General features: G+C 39.1%; 1 protein-coding gene across 3 annotated transcripts in view; it reads left to right on the top strand.

The window, feature by feature from the left end:
* Positions 1 to 24,680, top strand: part of NR3C2 (nuclear receptor subfamily 3 group C member 2) — a 218,266-nt gene that overhangs the window by 31,428 nt on the left and 162,158 nt on the right. The window lies entirely within an intron of this gene.

The raw sequence follows: 24,680 nt of genomic DNA, 5'->3' as shown, positions 1-24,680 counted from the left end.
TCTCAGAAAGGTTAAGTAGATATTTATCTAACTTCTTTATGATCAGAAGGAAGACTAGAATCCGTAGGATTGTCAGAGTTACTGACAGCATTAGAAGAGGAGGTAGTGCTGATGAAAATGAGCCCAGTGCATTACAGAGCTCTTTGGCGAAGGAGGGATTAACACATGCAACAATATCAATATGTTGTATCTGTTGAGAAAGGAAGGCAGTTTAGTCATGGAAATACATTGTGTATAGTGGAGGCTGTACAGTGTCCCTGCTCCCCTAAAGATCTCCCGTCTCCACAGGGGCTGGAGGTGGGAGAAGCTGGGTGAGGGATTTGCCTCTGGAGTCCAGACCCTCTCCCTTGAGGTTGGTTGGAGAGGAAACCAACCCAGAGGGTTGCGCTGGAGTCTGCTGGCTGCTCCCGCTGGACGTTTACTAGCACCATCAGCACTGTAGAATCAGTGAAAAAGCAGAGATGCAAAGCCGTGATGAAATAGTGTTAACAGCTGGCTTTGGCTTGGGGCTGCAGGGAGTTCAGCAGACCATCCATCTGCCCTCATGTGTTTTTGACTTAGCAAGTGGCTACAGCAGAGGACGAGAGTAAGAACTGGGAAGTGACAAGCTCCTTCTGAAGACTTACGTTGCTGTTTGTCTGTGTACGTTACTTGTCATACCATCCAAGGGTTTTCTTGTTGTTGTTCGTCTTCAGCAGGTTTGCATTCATGATCTAAATGTGATGTGTATCATTAAATTCAAAGAAGGATGTCTGAGTCCATCAGAAAAAATTTTTTTTTGGACGTTCACCTCAAAAGAAGCCAAATGCTGACTTTAAAGAAACTTATGATTTTGAACCCAAATTAATCAAGTATTTGAGTAACATATTCTGGAAACATACTTTCTCAAGTCAACTAGGAAAGGTACTGCATGGTGCAGCATGCATAATGGCGATGAAGCAAGGGAGCTATCAGGAATGCAGTCTCAGAGCATGAGCAAAATTAAGCATCATCTAACCGTGTTATACACCCTGCAAAACAGTAGATTAGAAGTAATGATAATTATTATCAAAGCTATAATTGGATTAAAAATAGTATTAACTCCTTAAGAGGAAGCACCGTTAATCAACTTGTGCTAGAACAGGGAATTCAAAACCACTGGCAGATATTTTATTTTATTACCTGCAGGAAGTACGCTACTGCAAAAATGCAGAAACATAAAGACAATGATTTGTTATAGATTCTTATGTGGTAGAGAATTGAGATGCCTCTATTTGTTGCTTAACATGAAGCGCACTTCATAGTGATGAAATTCCATGTTATTGCTGAATTTATCCAGAGATGAAACTAAAAAGCACTTTAAAAAATCAAACCCAAAATACTGTAAATGACACATGAGATCTGAGACATCTTCAGAAAATAGTCAGCAGTTGTAAAAGTGTCCCATCGACATGTAAAATATCCCCTTTACTTGCAAAATTGTTCAGTTATCCCATTGACGTTCCCTACTCTCTTTGCATTTATTTCTCAAACGTTGCAAAGAACATTGCTAAATCAGAACTGTGATTTAGCACGCTACAATTAATTTGCATTATGGTATTCATATAAAGGGAAGAAATTTGCTAATTGTGTATTTACTGGTCCTGTTGAATGGTATTTGGTTTACTAAATACGATTTTCTCTGCCTGTAGCACTGTAGGAGAGTTATCGCTTGTATTTGTCTTGTGACCTTGGTGCCTCCCTGTCACCCACGTTCTTTTAATGATGGACCAACTTAATTTGTAGCTGCAGTCTCACGAGAGACTAGAAATGTGTTAGAGGATGTAACAATGATCCCCTTTTACCAGTTTTTGCAAACAGTTTATTATTTGTGCTTATAAAATGAAATTAACTACCCTAATGTTTACTTTCATACTTACATATCTATACATATCTATCCACTGTCTCTGTGTGTGTATATATACATGTACTGTAGCATTTAGAATTTTTTTCAATAGCTAGGATTACATGTATTTGTTCCCCGTTTGTGTAATCCAATAGCTCTTTCTTCTAATAAATCACAGACAAAATGCTGCATGACAAGGGAGGGAACCGCTGCCTCTTTGGAGTGCGTAGTGTATGTGCTTGAATTCCTTCAGCATCAGAGTAGCCCGTGCAGCAAAGTCTTCACAACATCCCTGGTTCCCAGCTGAAGCGATTTCTTGCCTTCCCCTTATTTTGAGCCTTGGGTGTTTGCACAAGATGAATGCTTTTTTTTTCCTGCCTGTTTTTATATTTGTAAAATGGGTGTAGGGAGAGCAAATGCCTGAAGTATCAGGAACCGAAACGGGATGTCTTAAGGCTGGCTTAAGGCCAAGATGAAATACATCTCTCTTGGCAGCAGGGGTGCTTGAGACAGCCCTGTGATACTGGATAACTTATTTTTTTTAATCGGTTAGGCTCATCCCTACCTCAGCTGACCTCCTTTGTCGGGCAGCGAGCAGGTCCGTGCCCAGCCGCTGGGGCCTCGCCTGCCCCTCCTGGTGTGAGGGCAGGAGAAGAGGAGGTATGTGGAGTGAGCGATGCTCTTAGCGTGTTTGATGTTAGGCTCATCGTTCGGTTAGGACGTTGCCTGCGTACCCCAGGAGGAGCCAGCCAACGCTTGGCCCGGGGAAGCTGCATGCCAGCGAAGGACAGAGCAAAACCTGCTGTTGCTCCCCACCTTCGTTGGTGTGCCAACTGGAAATGGTGCCCGCTGGATTGGTGGTGCCTGCCCTGGTCGGCATCCTGGAGGAGACGTCCCCCATGCCCCCGTGCTGTTTCTCGCCCACGTACCCCATCGGGCACCGCCGAGCCCTGTGCCCGGCCAGCTCGGGTGTTACGGTGTCGGTGACAGGCAGCAGCTGTCGGAGTGTCTCACCCCTCCTTTAGGACGAGTGTCTGCTCTGCTTGGTTGGGAATGCATTTATAACATGTTTTGCTTTCTGTGCCAGAGACAATCAGTGAGGAATATGGTTCGGGTCAGTATTTTCTTAGGGGCCTTTCCAGAGAAATGCAACACATGGCCGCTGGCCCAGGGGAGCCGTGCAGCCCCTATGAGCCGTGCAGCTGCGGGGAGCCGTGTCAGGCCCAGGAAGATGCTTCTCTGACAATTTTGATGAGACAGAAAGGAGAAGCAAGGATTAGTGTCAGTAAGTGGCTGCAAACTTTTTTCTATGATTCCCTGCCCCAGCAGCAGAGCTGAGTGGCTGGCCTGTGTGCTTGGCACCCTTCCTCTCCAAGCTGTGGAAATCTTGCTGGAAGTTGATGCTTCCACTGCTGCTTTCCTTTTTTTTTTTTTTTTTTTTTTTTTTCCTATTTTCTAGTTCTGCATATGGATGCTGGCAGGGAGTGAGCTTCAGGTGAGAGCAGAAAAGTGTTGCAGAAAGATTGCTCATTGAGCCATCTCTCCTAGAGAGAGAAGGGCTGCAGCGGGCTGGGGTGCCTGGGAATGCAGTAGGGTCTTGGTCTGCAGCAAATCCAGAGGTTCTTACAGCTGCCTGCTTCTGTACTCACTGCTTGCTGGCAGGGACGTGATCATCCAGCCCTTAATTTTACTATGTGAGTTTCACCTTTCAGTTGTAAAGGGACAGACAATTTGATTTATAGTTTTAATGGCAAAAAGATAGGGGTCAATCAGGGTATTAATCAGCTATTGCATTAAAATGTTGATTTACTGATTTTCAATGAGTTTTTAAACACTTCAGAATAGTTGCTGCAGGTACTGTGCAACCTAGTCATGCAGGTGATAGAGGAAATGAAGTAGAGAACCTAGTGAGTATATTTAACTAAAAATGTGAACGTTTTTGCTTATAGCAATTCATTGCCTAGGGTGAAATCAATGGCATTTCATAAAATATCTAATGAACTGAAATAATTAGTAGTGTAGTTAGAATGTTTTTAAATGCTAATCTCATTGGTTTATAATAATGTATATAGAATAATGCTACAACTATTGCATAATAGCAAAAAAATGTAATTGTATAATATGTATTGTATAATTGTATAATATAATAATGTGCAGGCTGCATCATTATTTAAGTTTTTCCAGCTCCTGTTTTTAAAATTAACTCTAGCATTTCTACCTTTATGGAATTCTGCAAACAAAGATTACCAGATTGGAGCAACATTTTTTTTTTTTTTCCTCCCATAAAGTTTTGCAAACACAAATGAGTACAAATAAAATATTCCATGTTTAAGTGGAATTTTTTTAGGAAGTAAAAGCCTGCTTTCATAAGGGAGACTAAGTACTTGAAATTTGACAGAATAAAAACATTCTGGTGTTTCGTAGTTTAAAATAGTGTTTCACTTTTATTTAATTGACAGAAGGCTCAGACGAGAGGTGCTTAACCTGGTGCAGGATAATGAAGATTGCATGCTGGCAGGATTAAGCGTGTATTTTGTAGGTCATTTGTTTGTATAAACAAGAATGTGTTGTTAGAGCTGATGCCTTTTTATAAAGGATCTTAAACCTTGAAAAGACCAACAAGAGTGAAAAAACCCATGATTTCCTGCATTTCCGTGGATTAACGTACAGTTCCTTTCTCGAAGCTACCCAGGTCAGTTCTCCGGCTGCCTGATGGGAGGCGGGCTGAAGTTAACTGGAAGTAGGCTGTTAACTTCTAATATGTTTTGGATCGGAGCTCCAGTGAATTCTTTTCTTCCTTGTAGGAGACACTTCAGCACTGTGTCAGAATAATTGGGGGGGGGGGGAAAGTCTTTATAAGGCTTATTTTATTTTTTATTTAAGTAGTGAGGGAAATTTGTAATTGGACATGGTTATCAAAATATGTAAAAATGGTGCCTAGAAATGTGTTCTTATCTCATGTAATTGCTTTATAATTGTGGGGAGGGGAATCAGATTAGGGAGGATAAATATTTCCAATGCTGAAGTTAATGTATTTTTGCAAATAGTGACTGTTAGTCTGCATTCCTTAAAGTCGGTGGGAGTTTTGGGGTTTTGCAGAATTGGAGCTAGTATTTGCAAATTCTCAGCTTTATGTAAGCAAGTTTGTGGGGTTTTTTTAAGGAATAATCAAAACTTTTAATGAAAGCTTTCATTTATGTTTAGAATATTTTTTGAAGTAGGAAGTGTTAATCTTGAAGGTACAAATTTTTTCATGACTTCTCTTTCTCTCCTACTCTCCATTATCTCATTTAAAAATAAAATACAGGAACACTTTCATGAAGCTTAAAAATCAGTAAATCAGTGACTGTTTTTCATGCATACATTGAAAGCCGGGTTTATTTTTTGATTCTTTTTTTTTTTTTTTAACTCAGCTGTGTTCTTATGAAACTCACCAGGTCTTGCTGCATTTTTGTACCTGAAGTTAAAATATTTGTGTGGGACATTAGGAAAGCATCGAGCAGTTTTAGTGAAAATGCTTTTTTTTGCCAATTACTACTTTTAAAATAAAATTTTATATACGTGAAGTTACTGTTTTGATGTCAATAACTTCGTTTGGGAGAATAAATCATTCTTTAATGCCAGTAACTTTCCTAAACTCTTCCAAAGATAAAAAGACTGTGTAAATGCATCAAAACTTCTGCTATAGGTTATGACGTAGGTGAAAATTAGAAAGATAAAGACTGACCTTCTGTGGAAGTTGTGCTTCACAACCATTATGGAACTTCTGAAGACCATGCCCAAAATATTTTGTTTACATGCTACTTCCAGCAAAAATTGTTTCCCTGAATTTGGTACAAGAGCAAGTATTTTTGCTCCAGTGGAAGCTGGTTTAATTTTGTTTTCATGCTGACCAAATTTGCACTGTGCTTGACACTGTATCTGGTGCTTGTGTGTTCCCTTGCTACTGAGTAGCAGCAGCAATTACAACGTACCTGTAGTAGATGCTGTGACTATGAAAGCAGTATCAGCCCTAGAAACAAAATAGTAATGCTTAAGTGCTGTAAAGTCTGCTTTGAAAGTCTTAAGAGTTCTTGAACAAAAAGAAATCTTCCCAGTTCTGTGAACGCAGAAATGGAGATGTGGAGAAGTGGTTTTCCTAAAACCACCCTGGGGTGACCTGCAGGTTGGGGACAGAAACTAAATTATCAGCCTGTGTACGCTAATGCCTGGCCCCATGCTATACCCGTCGGCAGCGCTGCTCCCCGTGACCAGCAGGTACTGGCCAGCCGAGCCTCCCACCGGCCCCGGGAATGGGAAAGGTGCCGTTGTCTCCCGCTCTGATCAGCACCCGACCCAGGAGGCTGGATAGCAGCTGGGCCTCGGGGGAGCAGATAGGTTTGGTCATCTGTTCAGAAATCCTGTTTGGGGGAGAGTGGTGCTCAGACTTCTTTATCCCTGTTAGGGATTGTTTGTTCTGGAGTATTTCTGTATTTTTGTTGTCCACTTGTGCGGTCTGGGAAGGGATTGGCCACATGATGTGCAGAATTTATGCTCTGTATCAAAGCAGTTCTAATGTTAGCCTCTTAGATTTTTGGTGTGAAAAGAAAGTGTACTTGCCCTGTACATTAGACTTGCCAAAATCAAATAGTTGGTAGAGCAAGATGCGTGTCAGTGATTTTCGTATCTTTACAACCTTTACTGGTATCTTTCAAAATTGGGATCTAATATGAGACATTTAGTAAGATGCAAAGGTCATTTAAACAAGGCTGTTGCTGACTTGCAGTAGTTAACTCTGGGCAATTTTACTTCCTTGGCAGGGGGAGGGGGGGATGACTGTCAAGAACTTGAAAATCAGTGTTTCCAGCCTTTCCAGGACAGGAAGCAAAAGCTGTCTGTTTGCTGGAAAGCTAGGAATCCCTCTGTTCTTTTCGATGTAAGTTGAAAATTCATTTTTAGACTAGAGACTGCAAGATATCAAAGTTTAAAGATTGAATTGTATTAAATGCAGAGTTAAAAAAAGCCTTTAGTTTTTGGAAATTGGGCATGGAAGTCAAAGAATCAGATGAAGATGCTGCAGTTTGGATAAAAGAAAATAATCCTTTTCTGAAAGTAGGATATTTTGGGAAAATGTCATGAAGCTTCTGGGGATATTTAGAATGTCTGCAGACATAAAATGGGCAGGGTGGGAGTGAAAAAATCAGAAATTCACAGCAAGTTTCAAGGCTACATAGTAAAACAAAGGCACATCACATGGATGTTGACTTCATGTAAGTGCGATCAGTGTTCTTTTATTTTTGTTTTAACAGTGGAAGGAGCACTCAGGCTGTACTTATTTATAATTGTTGATCCTTAACTCTCATCCATATTTTCTGTATTTACACATGCGTTCTCTCTCATAACGCAGCATAGCTATTTTCTTTGTCCTTTAATGACTTGTTTGCTCTTCAGTCTTGCTTCCATTCACTTCCTTTTGGCTCTTTCTATTAACTCTAGCCTATTCTAATTCCCTCTTGTTGCTGCTTTTTACCCTGTCTTTCCTTTTCTCCCTGGCCCTTATTAATTCCTCCCATCTTTCTGTTCCTCCTTCCTTCCTTCCTGCCTCCTACCACTGGGTCAGATGGTTTTGGGCGACCAAGATGTGGGAATCTTGCGTGACGCATGTGGAGTAGAGTAGAGCACTGAGAAATTTATCCTCGGAAGTCAGTACTAATTTCAGACTTCCTCATTGCTGGCAAACAGCTACCTTTATAGACTAGGAAGCCTTCTGAGGACTAATAAGCCCTCAGAAGACGGGGTTGCCTGTGGCATAGTCCTGTTGAAGCCCTCCTGTAGAAGTGGGTGCTGGCATCTCTACAGCTATAGAGGGCATGAAGCGGTAGAGTTTGTGCGCTTGTGTCACGGGGAAGTAGAAATATGAACCAAACTACTTAACCCAGCACCTTATATTTCTGCTGGAGTAACTTGATTTAATAAGTTAAAATGTCAGTGCTGTGACTCTAATGCTTCCATTTCATTTCTCTGCTTTCTTTACGACAGTACTCCAGGGTTTTTAAAAACATCCATCAAAAGAAGGAAAGATCATGAAAAACATGCTCTTAATTGCACGCAGTTTTTAATATTCCTGGGATCTGTTTTGAAGGGTACATTCGACAGAGAGAAACCCAGCAGCCCCACACTGAATCTTTTGTCCTTCCTGCGGGGTGAAACAGTAGATAGCTTACTGTAAGTGTGGCTGGCTGCCAACCCGTGGCGCAGATTCTTTTTTTAATACTGTAAACTGGCAAGAAATCAAGAATTGCCGTTCTTCCTTTTATTTACTTTCCCTTCTGTATTAAAGAGCTTGGTAAATAAGAGAAAGTTAAATGTTGAGTGAAGGTTTCGTACTTGATTAATCATTGAATAGCAAAGAATTACTGGTTTGGGGGGTTTTTTTGCCCCCTTTTTTCCATTTCTTTTTGGTTGAAACTGGAAATATCAATTGCTTCATCTGGAATAGATTATCACAGGGAAAAGTCTGTGCAGAGTTTGAAATGAGGACAGAGCAGAATGCATCCATCATGCATAGTTTAAAATAATCTGCAAGACTGCTTCTGATTTGATCCTTAGATGTACTTCCTCCCGATTTTCTTCCAAACTTGTGTTAATAATCAGTACTCTGTCTCTAGAAAAGACTTTTTTGTAAAGTGTACCCCCAGCCTCTGCTTGTAAGTATTTTCTTATTTGTACAACTAAGCTTCCTGAAATAGCTGCTGAGTTTTTTGTTTTGCTGTTAAATATAAAAGTGGTAGAGGGGTGTGGAGTTCCTTCTGCTGCTTCTCAAATCCAAGGCATGCCTTGCAAGCTACTTTGCTTTTGCGCTAGGAAGGGAATCGGCATTACTGCTTTTCTGACAATTGTATCACTAAATTATTGGCAAACTTATCCCCAAGGAAAGTAATTATGTTGATATTGATATTGTGCACATTTTAATGATTTATATGGAGAGAAATACATTTTTACATGAATGATACAGGAGGTCAAATTAAATTTAAAAATTACTGTTGCTGTTAAATACAGACTTAATGTGAAAAATCAGCCCACAACAGATTGTTTTAAATCCCAAAGTGTATTGTGGTTCATTCAGAGTTTTGTCTGTCTTACTTAAAACATATTAAACAGTAATATCAATGTATATCTGTTGCTGACTTGATGAACCTACCATATAGGTCATGTATGTACAACTCCATTAAAGGCATTGCTGAAAGAAAACATGGATTCATGTTTTGTTTCTTTTATACTTCTTGGCTAATTGGAAGTTAAGGTTTCTGGAAATGATAAGGAATATTTTTGTTTTTAAAGCAGTGGACTGTGACTGAAGAAATCCGAACTTGATCTGCCAGATTTCTTGAAATAACTTGGTCAAGTCATTGGTTGGCTTTTTTGGGTTTTGGGTTTTGTGGGTTTTGGGTTTTTTGGGTTTTGTTTGTTTTTTTTTTTTTTCCCCTGAGTTCTTCATCTGTAAAATGGAGATAATCCCGTTCCTTTACCAGATGGCAGTATGATATAGGTAAATTCATGAATGTTTGTGGGACAATGCAGTAGTACTGAATGGGTTCAGCATAAGTATTCACATTAATGATTCATGTTAAAGAATGGTTGAAAAACTGCATTAACTCGCAAGTTGGGAGTATGTTCTCCCAGAAGCAGAGAATGTCTGAGGCTTAGTTTTCAATCTGCAATGCCCAAACAAGGGACACAAGAAATATTTATGCAGGAAATTTAGTAGTTTACAAGTTTCCTTCCTTTGGTTCCTTCCTTCCTTTAGTTAGAAAGACATTTTTTTTTTCAGACTCCGCTGGACGAGTCTGGATTTCTGAAGTAAATTATTTTCGAATATAAAAGGAATAAGCACATTTTTGTGGACATTTGTGTCGGTGACTTGGAACAAAAATTCATGAGTAAATAAACTATTTCAAGATGATTAAATCTGAGAGATGATCCAAAGAATTGAGAGCAACTTTTCTAAGCAATAATTTAAAAAAACCCTCTCCTGCAAAAGCATGGATCAGAAAATATCCCCAGTCTTAATGATAGCCGTCAGAAATCTTCCCCTCATTCTCCCTTTTCTTTTGTCTTGAAACTGTTTCTCGAGCTCATTCAAGATAAGTAGGGAAGATTTCTTGAAAAATGACAGGTAGAACTATCACAAACTTGTTACCATTTTAAGGATGTTGGATGAGATGCATAATTATCTTGAACACAGTTTCGGTTTTGCTGCCTTTTCAGTGTAGCACGCCACAGGGAAAACTCAAATTCATTCTTTAAGGATCCCGGACATTAAAGGGAGAAATAAGTAGGTAATAACTCTGTTTTCACTGGTGTTTTACAGTCTTTATTTTTGGTAAATGTGGTTGTTTATTTTAAGTGTAAGTGACATTAGTTTCATCCCTATTTTATCACCCACATTAGGGGAAAATAAAGGAATATCTGCACAGAGTTTGAGTTATAATGTGGCCGTGTGACTTGAGAGGAGTCTACTAACATGTGTTTCTCATTTGATATTGTGAGCAGGTTATCTTGAATAGCTAGCAGATTTCAGTATATATTTTTAAAATGAAGGAATAAGTGCTTGATATAAATATTACAGTGACTTTATTTAATGAAGAACAGTGTATTACAGTAGCATTTCAGAATGACTCTTGCCACATTCAGGTAGTTCTCCTGCAGATCTCAAAAGCTAGGTTTTTGCGCTCCTTTAGCTATATATTTGGAAGAAACAGAAAATGGTTTTATCACTTGCTTCCTACTGACATCCTCAGTTCTTACAGTAACAGTTTTCCATGGCTGTTGCAGCGTGTGCCAGGAGATTGCAGATCCTGTGTCTGTACATAGACCTGATACCTCAGAAACTGTCTTTTATCTGATATACCCGTAAGGCAATTATCATGAGTCAGATGAACCCTCCACCCCAGGTTCCTTGTTACGGGTCAGGCCAGAGCAAGACCTTTTCTGGACAGGGAGCCAGTCTGTGAATTAATGTCAGTGAGAATTACGGGTAAAATCCCCAGCCGTGGCTAGTGTCCAGAATCAGTATCAAGACTGGTAATTTAAATGTCTGCCCCTCCTGGACAAAAATGAGCTGCTTGCATCTTGTTCTTTCTCTCGTCCTAACAAGGGTCATTTCTGATTTGTCTAAGTAAACCCAAGAAAATAAGTTGGAGGAGGAGGAAAAAGCGTGTCTTCATCCTTCCTTTCAGTAAGTTCATGTTTGTCCTCACCAGTAGGTCTTCCACTTTTGTTCCCCAGCTCCTTTAAACCAGAGGAGGGATGTCCCACTGATCGTCTCTCTCAGCAGGTCACAGTGTAAGCTGCTCTCCGTTTTATCCCCCTGGCGAGGCCATGTACCACTCCCTGCATTCACTCTTTCCCTTCCCTTGCCAGGTCATGTCTGATTTTCTCCTCTCGAACAGAGCTTAGACCAACCATAGTCTGAGCCAGCTCCTTACTCCCTTTCCAGAGCCGGGGTCTGCCGGGCAGAGTGACGTTCGTGGCCCCAGGACCTCCCTGGCCTCCTCCTCCTCCTCCTCCACTGCGGCACCCGCGGTGGTATCAGCCACAAAGGGATTTTCTTTATTGCATTAAGCTTGTGAGAGAAGATTTAGTAGGTATGTCGCAGTGCCATTAGCCTCCTGTGACCCGGTGTCTCAGCAAATCTTTTTGTGGCTGTAAAGAATTTATTTTGGTTTGAGCAAATTCATCTTGAAGTATTAGAGCTGTCTTGGGGGAAACTGTTTTCTCTACCCACGGTGCCATCTTCTTAACTCTGGGTGGCTGGATCTACTGGTGGTATTTGTATCATTACGCTAGTCTTGAGTAACGTCCCATCTGGTAATGGGAAATTTAAAATTCAACTAATTGAGTTTCCTTAAATCATACGGTGGTGAAATCTTTTCTAACAGACTTTTACACAGAAACAGAAATTTTATGTTTGTGGTAATAATGTTCATAAAAGATGTTTGGGTGTACATAGTGCAAAGTAACATTCAACTTTTGGAGGACAACCACAAAATCTACTTAAAAAAAAAAGAAAAAAAAAGAAAAAAAAGTGTTGCCAGATACATAGGCAAAAGAAATCTATCAAAGTTTGTTGATGTTTGTCTACAGTGCAAACCAGTTAACAAGTTCTTTCCCTACATGAACGAGCAGCATCTTGTTACAACACCTTGAAATCTTTAAATACTTAAAGGCTCTTTTCTTTGATGTGAAGTTCACTTTGCGACACCTTGGTGACAGGGATGTTAGTTAATTATTATCTTTATTACAGGTGTGGCCTTGTTTAAATATCTGCAAAAATATCTCATCTGTGGCACACTGCTGCTGCTTGAGCACATGTATCTTGTACGTGAGCTGCCTTCAGATCGGGTGTGCTCATAATGAAGAACAGAAAATGTTCTACCATCTTTCAGATCCTAAACGGAGCTCTGCTGAAATGTCATTGGAGAAGATTGAAGGGTCTGAGCCTAGCTTGGAAAAAACCTCAACAAAATAGGATTTTTAGGTGGGATGCAGGTAGGATTTGACTGTGCAAGTACAAAACCGAGATCTAAACCAGCAAGTTAGACTCCTGCCAAATTCCAGATGACACGATGTCTAGAATTGACTTGGTCTGGGTCTTTCGGTATGTAAATTCCTGTTTCCTCTATGACTGCAGAGTGTTTTTTCTGGGAATTGCTCAGTCATCATGCCCAGGGGATTGGATTCCATGCAAATGTACAGGAGATGTTTCTAGTTTCCTTGGAAAAATCATCAGAAGGAGGGATGTCGGTGTCTCTGTTAGATGGATACACTGTGGTAAGACCTGCTGCCCAGTATTTGGGGTCTGAGGTCCAGTTACTGCCCTTGCTTTAGGGTGTTCAATCATTTTTTCACAGGTGAGTGTCTGGGGGCTAGAGTCAATCCCAGAGCAAGTGCATGCTCTACCTGACTGAAAATAATTCCTTTTGACCCCGTAAATCTTCATTTCTCTCAGGCAGAGACGGAGACTCATTCTGGCCATGCGATGAGGAAGGTGACTCACGTGTTCCAGCTCCTATTCCAAAGACCTTTCATAGGCTTGACATGCATTAGCTATTGGATAAAATGTGGATCTTAAGTGGAAGGACATACTGCTAAGATGAACTTTCATTACTAGATACGGGAAGGATTTAAGACCCATTCCCAGCATTTTTTTCTGCTAGCATGATAATTTTGGGGGGATATCACCCTGAAGTTTTTATTTTCCTTGGACATTGCTTAGGAAGAATAAGCACGTAACTTTTGGCTATGGATGATAGTTGATAGAATTTAATGTTGTTTAATTACGATAATCAAAGGGTCAAATAATTTCATGAATTGCTACGTATCGTTTCATCTTTAGTACAGTGAATATGGTCCCTGGGGTTGAACAGTAGTGATTGTTATGGTTCTTTTACCATCTGGCACTGTGACAAAAATACCCTATCTTGTGTTGCTCTAGCATGATGAAAAAATAGATAAATAAATAGGATTTATGAGTTTTCTTTACAAGGCTTTTCCACGGGGCAATTGATTTTATTTTAGCCTGTACAAGACAGACCAAGATAAGAAAAAAAAAAAAATGTATTTCTCTCTCTCACTTTCCCAGATCCAGTGTAAATGAAACAAGACTGACATGTACTTACCGATCTTTAAAATACCTTAACAGTTTTTATTTGGCTTTCTGAAGAGAAGATTCTGGTCCTGTATTGTTAGTTACTTCTGCAAAAGAAAATAGGGTTTTTTACAATAATTTTGAATGCCCTTGGGGCCCTTTATGCAGAACTTTATAATACTTCATGACAAGCACCTTGCACAAGGCTTTTTGGGGTGGGAACCTTTCTTTTTAATTAGGTTGCAGATAAAGCAAAGGTTCAGCTCTGTCACGTTTACCTGTTGGAAGTTTCTGCAGTGACTTTTCCCATCAATTGTATGTTCTCTATCAAGGTCAAAAGTATCACTGTTCTTCAAAAATGAACGCGTAACCTTTTGTTTAAGGAAGTAGGAGTCTGCTTTGGAACAGACTTATATAAAAGATTAAATTGGTAGAATCAGGAATTCAAGGTAAACCAAAAGGCTTTTTATACATGTGAAGAGGTTCCATTTAATACTGAAATGAGGTTTTCCACATTGCATGGTTAGACAAATGCAAAATTAAGTAACAGGCGTCAGGATCAGATGCATTTTGAGGGTTTTTTGTTTGTTTTTAGAGTGTATTGTTCTTTCTAGGAGAATATGCTTTGCATAAATACCAGGTCTGGCTGTAAACTGCAAAATTGGCTTGTCATCTTACTTAAAAGGTGCCTTCATATTAAAGGCAATATAATATCATTAAAATAGTGTTTTCCATGAAAAGAAATGTAATGTAATGCTATATTTAACTACTTTGTAAGAGTCAAGCTGTTGTGATGAGAAAATTTCAATGAAGTTTCTAATATAAAAATATATTTTGCAAGTCTATAACCTTCTTCAACATCTATCACTTGCAAATATATACTGGTGGTCTTCTTGGAAGGAGGCATTTAATTTTTTAGTGTATAGATGGTTAAAAGCTGGTATCAGTGTATTAGTCATTACAGATTAGAGTATATATATATTTGTGAGGTGAAAAGTAGCTTTTTTCTGCATTAAAGATATTAAAGATTAAAAACTGCTTAAAAAAATGTGCAGTAGAATGTTTCTCATGTCTATAGCTTTCTGCTTAAAGGCCTAATTCTGTAGTTGTACCCAGAGACCATTAAGCAGAGTAGGATGTAACAGGGAAGATGCTTCAGGACCGATCCTGTAGAAAGACCCGGTTCAGCCTCGGTCACCCTTTGGGGCATGGCACGTTCTGGAGGGCATCGGCTGGATTCAGGAGGGTCACTGATTCAACTTTAAGGGCAAACGTTTGTTTCGTTGGGCGCAGGTGTATCTGCATGAACGTTTTGGTGTGGGTCAGGAGCGCGCTTCTGAAGCAAGTCCGCTCATTGTCCCCGCTTCCTGCAGACGTGCGACGTTGCCGAACGGGCTCGGAGCATGCAGATGGGTTTCTTTTCGGGCGCCACTAAACCAAAAGATGTTTTGTACTTGGCAATACCCATTCAGTCTGTGGCACCAGGCTGGCTCTAGCTGAAAGTGAAAGCACCTGAACGAAATGTGGACACTGGGTCCTCGGTATCATATGTTTTGCCCTCTAGATCGACTCCTGTGGAGTTGCGCTACTGGCTGTTGTCTTAGCCTGTCCTGTCTTGGTCAGTGACCGATAGCAGATGCCTAGGGAAGACAGCAAAAGGCAAGCACGTAGTAGTGCTTTCCCAGTATATTTTCCCAGCTTTCAGCAATCTGCATCTCACAAACTTCCTGAAACAGAGATGGTATCTTGGGTTTAATAGCCCTTGATAGATTTTTCTTCCATTAGTTTGTCTGATTGTTTTTAAAACCATGTGCATTTTTATCATCTGCAATATCCTGTGCAGTGAGTTCTATGGTAGAACAATGTATGTGTTAAGAAGTACCTTCTTTTGTTTGTTTTGAATTTGCTACCCGATAATTTCATTTGATGCTCCTTTGTTCTTATCTTGTAAGAGACAAATGATTCCTTATCCACTGCCTTTATGCTGCTCCATTTATCACAGATCTCTTTGATACCACCTTGATCATTTGTCTTCCAGGCTGGAAAATCCATGTCTGTTTAGTTCCTTGAACAGAACCCATTTCGTACCTTTGATCATCCTTGTTCTCTCTGCCTTTCCTAGTTCTGTTACATCTTTTTTGAGAGTGGAGGACTGCATGCAAGCTAGATAACATATTCAGTGTGCAGTGTCTGTCATTTAAATGCTGGCTTAATGGTGTGTTCTGTGGTGGTCTACATTCCTGATAATTTTTAACAGTATTTGATTTTTTTGACTGCTGCTGAAACTAAGTCGGCATTTTCTTAAATGTGTCCCTAATGAGCACAAGAGCTCTCTCTCTAGTGGTGACAGCTCACCCAGCACCCATATTGTATATATAGGGTTGGGGTTGTTTTCCGCCCCACCCATCCTCACCACCACTCCCCACAATTCTTTACACCTGTCAACACTGAGTTTTCTCTTCCACTTTACTGTTTAGTCCTTTGCTATGTGAGATCATTTGCAATTCTCTCAGTAAGCCTTCATTTGTATTGCTGTGAGTGACTTAGTATTAGCAGGGTACTCTTTCTGCATACTGTTCTTCCCCCTTTTCCAACCCATTTATTCAGCTGTGTCCTACAAAACTCCTGTGGAACACTGATACTGACCTATTTTCATAGAGAAACTGAATGTTTAATACCATCTTTTATTTCCCATCTTTTAACAAGTTACTTATTTGTTTGGAGATGAAACTAGTTGATTGATCTGACGATGTTTGTCCTCACATCCATTGATTCTCTAGCAATGCTAGCAGATTTATGAGGCAATTGTGCAAATGCCATGTTGACTCTTTCCCAGCATGCTGTATCTAGCTCTGTGTTCAAAGACTTCTCTTCTTTGTAAGAGTTCCTATGAATTTGCTCAATGTGTACGTCAAATTAATTGTTTTGTAGTTTTCTGGATCACCCTGAGAGCCAGGAGATTGGCACTGTGTTTACTATCTCACATTTTTCTGGTATGGAGATGGGTTTAAATAAGATCAACACGAGCAGTAATAGCTCAGCTATGCATATGTGAGTTCCTGCAAAGTTGAGGGGAACACCATCTCAAGCTTGTGATCTGTTGCCATTCATTTTGCTCATATTTCTTCTCTGACCTTTATCACTGACACTTAAATTTCAGACTGATTCTCAACTCACAACAACAACAACAACAACAAAATTCCAGTCAGGGAATCATCTACCTAGCCTCCTCCATAGTGAGCACAGAAGCAAAACCAAAAGTTTAGTTTTGTTGTTGTTTGGGGTTTTTTTGGTTTGGTTTAGTTCTGTTTCTGCTTTAGCCTTTTCTGCTCTGTACAAATTCATAGGCAGATCCAATCCAGGGTTTCTTTTCAGACAGAGATAGATTAGATTATCCAGAGACAGAATGGATATGACTTTACTCCTTTGGGACAGTCCATCAGCTTTCTGTTCCCTTTAACCCCAGGCAGCAAGAAGGGACCAGAGCAGAGCTCGGAGTGAAGTCTGTGAGTGAACCTTCAAGAATGCACGGATGAGTTGGAGGAACTTGAAAAACTTCTGAGTTGTGTGGGCTTTCTTTGTTGTTCACTGTTGTTTGATTTGAGTGGGTTTTTTGGGGTGGTTGTGTTTGGTTGGGGTTTTGGTGGGTTTTTTTGGTTTTTAATTTTTTTTGTTTTTAATTCTCTTTAATATTTCCTTTAAAGACAGCTAGGAAACTAAACATGGCAGTTATCTTAGAGCAACATTAGGATTTCATAATTAAAGTCACAATGGCAGGAAATGCAGAAGTTTAGGCTTCGGTAGCAATATTAGCTACATATGGACTGTTTTCACTTCCTGCTTTTCATAATCAATTCTTATTTACGTACTTTGTGACCTACATTTATAGCTGAGCAACTGGCAAAACACAATGATTTTTATTGTAACGGTGTTCCTGGGAAGTGTGTGTGTAAGATCAATTTTTAGGTAAAGAATTCAGGTGCAAGGAGTTAAAGTGGTTTGCTCTATTTTTGTGTACGAAGCTTAGAGAGCTTGGAAATGAATGCAGGCTTTCTGAGTCCTATCCCAAGGTTAACATATTTGTTTTTATTTCCCATAATATTAGTAACTTTGCTGAGATTCTTGGTAAGAGACCTCCCTGTAAGCAAAGGAGAGTGAAGAGGAGAATAAAGGTGTTTGGATCATGAACGATTCTCCAAGGAGGAGACCTAGAGGATGGAGAAAGGGGGGGATGCTGTGAAGTGCTGAAGCTATCTGTAGGGAGACAGCAGGTGATTTACAGATACCTATGTGGAGCTTTGTTTATCAAGGGGACCAGGTAAAAGGAGTTGCCATGTTATGCACGAGGTCATTTCAAACTATGCTAATAAGTTAGAGATCATATGCTAAAGGAAAGCAGTATATGAAACCCTTTAACATGCTCTGTATGTTAAAGCAATAGGCATGAACAAAAAAGTAGGGAAAATAAATGGGTTCGAAGCATGGTTTTGGTTTTATTTTCAGTTAGCTCAGGTAGCAGAGGTTTGTCAGGAATCTGCGTGATGGAAATTTGTGTTGTATTGCTCTCCACTGACACAGGTGACAGGGCACAAGAACCTGAAAATGGGGAGATTTGTGGCAAACCTAGGGGCTGAAGAGTGTGGCAGAGGATCAGTTGAAGACTGGCTTCGAGGCTGGAATCTTGAAGTTCAGGGACTATGCAAGAACTACCGTTAACTTCAGCAAAACCTCTGGAATTTGTCAGGACTGGACACAAGAGGCAACAATTTGAGAAACTGAAGTTACAGGTCGCGGACCAGGGGTCTCATGGATTCTTGCAAGGAGGGTATTTGCGTAATGGGCATGAAAGTACTCGCCGGCCTTGGCAAGAGAAGTGCTGGTCCTTCAGGAGTTGCTTGCAGATCTGCACAGCTATTTGAAGTCTCAGAGACTAATTGAACATTTTAATTTTTGTTTAGTTAATAGGTATTTGTAATTTCTGCACTGTATCAATGTTGGTGGTTAATTACTTGTACATTTCATTAGGAAAGCAAAATGAGACTGTGCCTGTAAGGTCCTTGGTGTGATCTGGTTGGTGTTGGCTGTCATGCTGTGCAAAGTCAATATTGCTCATGAAAAAAATCAGACATTAAATGAAGCCAAAGCATGCGAGAGTCCTGGGCTTTGAACGATTCTGACCAACTGCATGCTACCTTTGCCCTCTTCTGTCTGTATATATTGTTAATACTGTATGTGGTTCTATTGTGGCTGGGATATTTGAATTGCCATGGTTTTGTTGGGTTTTTTAAGTTACCCCATATCCGTAACTCAGCAGTGAGTAAATGGTCTGTAGAGCCATTCTTTTTCTGTGTTCTGTCATTTTCAAGTAATCTCAAGTGTGACTCCTTTATAATACGAATGGTATGTATTTCCAGTTGTGATTTAATGGTTTGGATAGTGGCTAAGGTAATGAGCCGAAGGACTCAAGTTGATGAACTCATCTTTCAGCCCACCAGCCTGCCTGAGATTTTTAGCTAATCAGTGCTCATACATGAATACTCACTTACCTAGAATATTTCTTGGTACTTCAGAATTTTTCATATCAAACATGGGGTGAATTTAATAATGAATCAAATGGGACTTTCTATTATTTGAAAGAATTTGCTTGTAACTTTTTAAGATAAATTAATTCCCTAATTTTCACTGTCCTGAGACCTCCCTTGTTCACTTCATAACTTCATAGAATTTTTGAGCAGTGAAGATCAAGCATAACATTTGATGAAAAAAAACAAAAGTTTGTTTGTGAGCAAAGTTTATATCTGATTATGCAGAGCCTCTCAGTGCACTAAAACTGTTGTATGGCATGTTTCATAAAAGTAATATTTTAATAAAGGAGGATCTCGTGTGACATTGCTTTTCATCATTGTTGAGAAACAGTGATGTTTGTATTTGGGCGTGAGCCACAGCACGCAGATTTGTGGAATGAATGTTTATAAACTGAAGAGTTTTCAGGTACTTGTGGGGTTTTTTTGTTCTTGTTTATTTTTCCAGAGTTGACTGAAGTGAATTGATTTAACTCGGCATATAACATATAAATGTTTTGGTAGGTATATTAAAGGTCTGCATTCATCCCACGGGTGGGTTTTTGGACTAAACTGAGACATCCAAGTTAGCAATGCAGCTGCTGTAGTCTCTCTCTGTAATCCACAGAAGCAGAGAAGTACTGCCAGAGGGTAATTTGCAGGTGCTTTTGTTTCTGTTTTCAATGCACAGATAATGAAGAAGAGAGCAAATCCCTTCCCTTCTTTTTTAATTCTGAAGTACTGTCATCTTTTCAGCAGTGGGGTTTGTCATCCTACCTCCGGAGAGGTTTGCTCAGTCACAGCCTAGTCTGTGTAGGATGCTGTTCTCATACTGTTGTTTTTTCTTGTTAGAGCTTTGATAGTGCGACTGTCAGGTTGGCATCTTGCTCTGTTTTGTATCTACAACCAGCAGAGCTTCATTTTTGCATCCCTGTCATGTACTAATGAACTGAGTCTTGAATTCTGCTGTTGCTCCTTGAAAACTAAGTGCCAAATTTGTTTCCACACAAAGCTCCTTCACTCAAGATGTGAAGTAGATTCAGATGTGCTAGCATATACACTTTGTAAAGTTTGACTTTTGCTGCTTTCTGGCTACTGATGGAAGGATTTGATTGCAAGCCACTTTCTGGCTATGCAATCTTCCTCTGTACAGAGGTTTATAAGAGCAATAGGGTGGCTCTTTATCACTAGTAAATATTCTCAGTAGCATATGGCACTTGAAAACTTTAAACACTGATAAAATACAAACTTCAGAAAGATGCCAGTGTAAAGAGGGATGTTAACTTCCAAATAATTTTGCACTTATATTAGTTCAGGAATAGTAATTTTCAGGAGCAATGTCTCTGCTAATTGTAAGTTACAGATTGCTTTGTTTGCAGTGTGCTTTACTAGCCTGGCCATATGACATTTGTAATGTGACTGGACTTCTGCGATTTTGCTGCTCTTTCTTAAAATGAACACTGAAGACACATTAAAGGAGTCTGCAAATAGCCTTGGCTGTTATCAAGTGATAAGTCCAGTGGCAGTCTATGATGCTTTTAGAACTAGCTGTGGAGGGGATGACGTGGTTTAAGGTCGGTGTTTTGGATGAGCATTATTAGAAGGGTTGGGCTACAGAGCATAGGAAGATTTTTGAGAGTTGGGCAGTGGAAGATCCATTTCAGGGGCTACATCGTCAATGCTGCTTCAATACTTCATTGGAAACCTAGTGCTGATCTTTTTGGATATAGCAGATTGCCCCTTTTTTGCTCCTTATACATACACTATTTATGTTTGTTTTAGCTAGATGAGGAGGTGAATTTAGCCTACCCTGTGTAGTCACCTGCCACCTAGACATACTTTCACTTAATCGAGAAATGCAAGTGTAGAATAATGCTCTCCTTACGCTGCCTGTGCTATTTATGAGAGCAAACCACCTTGATACCCAGGTTTCTATCTGACCAAGTTTCTGTAATTATTTATAATTTTACAAAAACGAAACAGTAAGAGAGGGCTGGTCTCAGGTAATATAGTTAGTCCATTGGACAAAGGAACCTGCCATAAGGCAAATTATTCAGCTGTTGGATGGAGAACGGTGGTTTCTTAGAAGCCTTCCTAGATCACAATGCCAGGGGTGGGAATGATTACTGCATAACGGAAGTGCAAAAATTTGCCTGTTGGCTTGTAGCTGATCAGGTTTTAATGTAGCCCTTTGATAGGCAGAAGGGCAGAAAGCTTTATAATTTTGAAGATGGAGTTTCATCAGTTTTTATAAAAGGGATGACAGGACAGGGTTACCTCTAGTGGGAGGGATCTGGGCTTGATTACCTGAAAGGTCCCACCCAGTCTTACATTTTACGTTTCTGGCCAGAGGAGAAAGATGACCTGCCTGTGTGAAGGACACTTGTGTTGTCAACAGTGTCATGTAACTGGGGAGGGCCCATGAGAGGAGGGCTTTTCTTTGAGGAGAAAACAGAAGTTTTTCCACAATTCCCTGTCTGCTCCATATTAATGTACACTTGATCTAAGTAAAGTAATTTTCATGATTTGGTGGAGAAAAACTATTTTCCCAAATATATATAAAGGCCATTTTCCATTCAGTTATCCAAATATTCTGCCTGTATTAGTTTATAACTCTCAGTCACAGTAAATACCCAGTTGAGAAAGACTTGCCAATGCAGAGAAGGAGCACTAAAGTGCTAAAAAATATGAACCAGGTAATAGCCAGTAAAATAAATCTTAACTGCGCCTTACTTTACATAATTAAGAGTTTGGGGCTTTTAAAATATATCTTTCTATCTTATTTATTTTCCAAGGATTTGTATTTGCTCCTGGATTTTATTCTCCTGTAGATCAGTGAAAGATGTGGTGAACTTTGAAAGTAAGTTCATTAAAAGTGTTAGTGTTAGGTCTGCTATACTTTATTAAGATGTAAATCTCAACGGAAAAAATGTTGCTTCCACTATAATAGTGACATTCGCCACAAATGCAAGTTTTGTTACTGACCTTAAGGAGACTTTATTCATTAGCTTATTATTCTTCACACATTCATTTTTCATTTCATTTACAGGGACCAGTTAGGAGCTGAATTTTGCCTTGAAGTTAAAAAAAAAAATTATATTTTGAGTGCTCTAGGTGGCACTTGGTTTGTTTGGGGTTTTTTTGTATTATGTGTATCCTTATATATTCATATATATTTTATAGTAATTTTAATAATTTCTACAATAAAACGTAAAAATGCACATTTCACAGTAATACATATGAGAGTAATGAATAAACAGTCTGTGTTCATCAAATAAAGGGAGGAATATATGATATGATACTGCTGTGTATGTAAAAGATATCTTAAAACTTTTAAGTGGTATTTGCACTATTTTGATTTCAGTGAAAGGTCAAATGAGTTTCAAAAGAAAAAGTCCATAGTATTTACCAAAATGTTGATCTTAATACTGAAATGCATTTATGTATTTTGTAATATTCATTCTTTATCCCACTGAATATTATATAGTTAAAAGTATAAAATACAATTGCATAAATACAGTGCACCATCAAAATGGTAGGAAATACTGCTATTCTGGGTAAACTAAGAAAGTATTTGCATTCTCCAGTTGCCAACCATCACCCTTTTAACAAAAAAGATGAAAACATGTTATCTGAGTCATTGTACTTGAGTTGCTAATTTAACATTTTCGATTAAAATAAAAACACATAGCAGTGAATGTAAGAACTTTTAAAGCTTTTACCAAGAAAAGGAACGTCACATAATGGTTAATGAGATTATAGATAAAATGTTAGTTCATAGTGCTCTTTATATAATATGATCTCAGATATCCTTTGATATGAGAAAAAAAATAACTAAAAGCTAATCTTGAACTTCAGCTGAATAAAAATACAGCTTTGCTCCTTATCACTTCAGTAAAAGCTTTTTAACAGAGTAACTTTTTTTTTTTCTTCACATAGAGGGAGCTTAGGATGTACTTGGAGACTGATTCATTTTTCATGGCAAAAGCTAAAGTTGAAATACATATTTTGAAAAATAAAGGACTAACCACCATTCTTGGGTTAGGTATGAGTTATTTCAGGGTTCATCGGTTTATTTGTAGTTCAGGTTTTGCTGTGTAGTTGAGTCTTGTCTCTTCTAAATCATGTTCGCTGTTACTTACTAGCTGTGATGAAAGCCATAAAAGTTCAGTATACTTCCACATGAGAACTTGCTGGCAAAATAATAGCGGTTTTTGGCCGAAATCTGAGTCCCAGCTGTTAAGCCATATTTAAAATCATCGGAGGAAAAAACTGGAGGTCAGTCATCAAAATATGAAGAACCCGTATGTTGGCTTGTTAGTTACTCGTCTTTTAATCTTTTGAAGTAGGCATGCATTTTTTGAAGGATTGGCTTCTTAGGATCTGCTCTTAAAACTTATTCAGCAATAGAAAGATGTAGAAAGACACTTGGCACATTTTGGTTTATGGCTGTATTAAATACTTAACTCGCAAAAAAATTCATGGAGATAAAATACCAACCAGTGTAACATTTTCATGTCATTTGGTCCCCATATGTATGTTAGGCATACAGATACTGCTAGTTTTCTGGCTAATATTTCTAATTTGCTTTTCAAAATGTAATTTAAATACTCCTGGAGTATTTTCATTTTTCATGCTGTTTCCTCTGTCTAATCCCATGGGATACGATGTGGAACCGCTAGTAAAGTTTGTTTGGTTTTGTAGGCTTGGGGGGGGCAGGGGGGTAGGTGGAGGTTAGTTGCATTTCCTTAGGCATTGTTAACTATGTCTTTAAATGTTGAAGCTGGGCCAAAAAATTCTGCCTCATGATTACATTTGTGGTTTAGTGGCAGAACATAATACCATTGCCTTTAATAGCAGATATGGGAGAACGCACAAAAAAAATTTCTAGTAAGTCTGTTTGTAAAGCACAGACCTCAGGGATAAAGACCTGGTTTTGAATATGAAAATCACATTCCTAAATTTATTTTCAGTGCTTAAGGGAGATAATAGAACAAATGGTTGATTAATAAAGTAATTCTATGAAAGATTGTTTGAAATATCTTAATTCTGAATTTCAAAGTAATATATTAGATTAATAATAATGAGAAGGAGGACTTGTTACAGTAGGTCAAGTTGTTGACTTTCAGATTAGCTCTGTTCTATTTAGACAGAAAAGTAGCATCATTACAAATACTGGAATGTGTGTGTTCAGAGCAGTACTCTTGAAGCCTTGATACTAATACTATATATTGAAAGAAGGATTATTTTTTCTTTGTATTTAATTTCTGGACATTGTAATCCATTACGTTCTGCATCTCTAGCATAGCAGCCATAGGGAACACAAAATGGCAAGCCACCAAAAGGAGTTTTCCTGCATTAAATGTGTAAGCAGCTGCCATGCTGCATTCAGTAGGAGCCCCCGATGTTGAAATGAAGGGCTGGAGTTTGTGTCTGGCAGCAGCCATTGGGAAGGTGCTGTACCAAAAGATGTGATCTGACTCACCTGAGAGTCAGAAATCTTCCGTGACTTTTTCTGGGGCCAGCAAAGATAATACATACATAATAAAATACAGAGAGCTGTACAAAAGCAAGAACTTAAATAATCCTCTAGTATATATTGGTTGCACAAGTTGACTAGTCATGG

The sequence above is a fragment of the Harpia harpyja genome, chromosome 2 (genome assembly GCF_026419915.1).
Source record: "Harpia harpyja isolate bHarHar1 chromosome 2, bHarHar1 primary haplotype, whole genome shotgun sequence".
Classification (NCBI taxonomy): domain Eukaryota; kingdom Metazoa; phylum Chordata; class Aves; order Accipitriformes; family Accipitridae; genus Harpia; species Harpia harpyja.
This window is presented reverse-complemented; position numbering and strand designations above follow the sequence as displayed.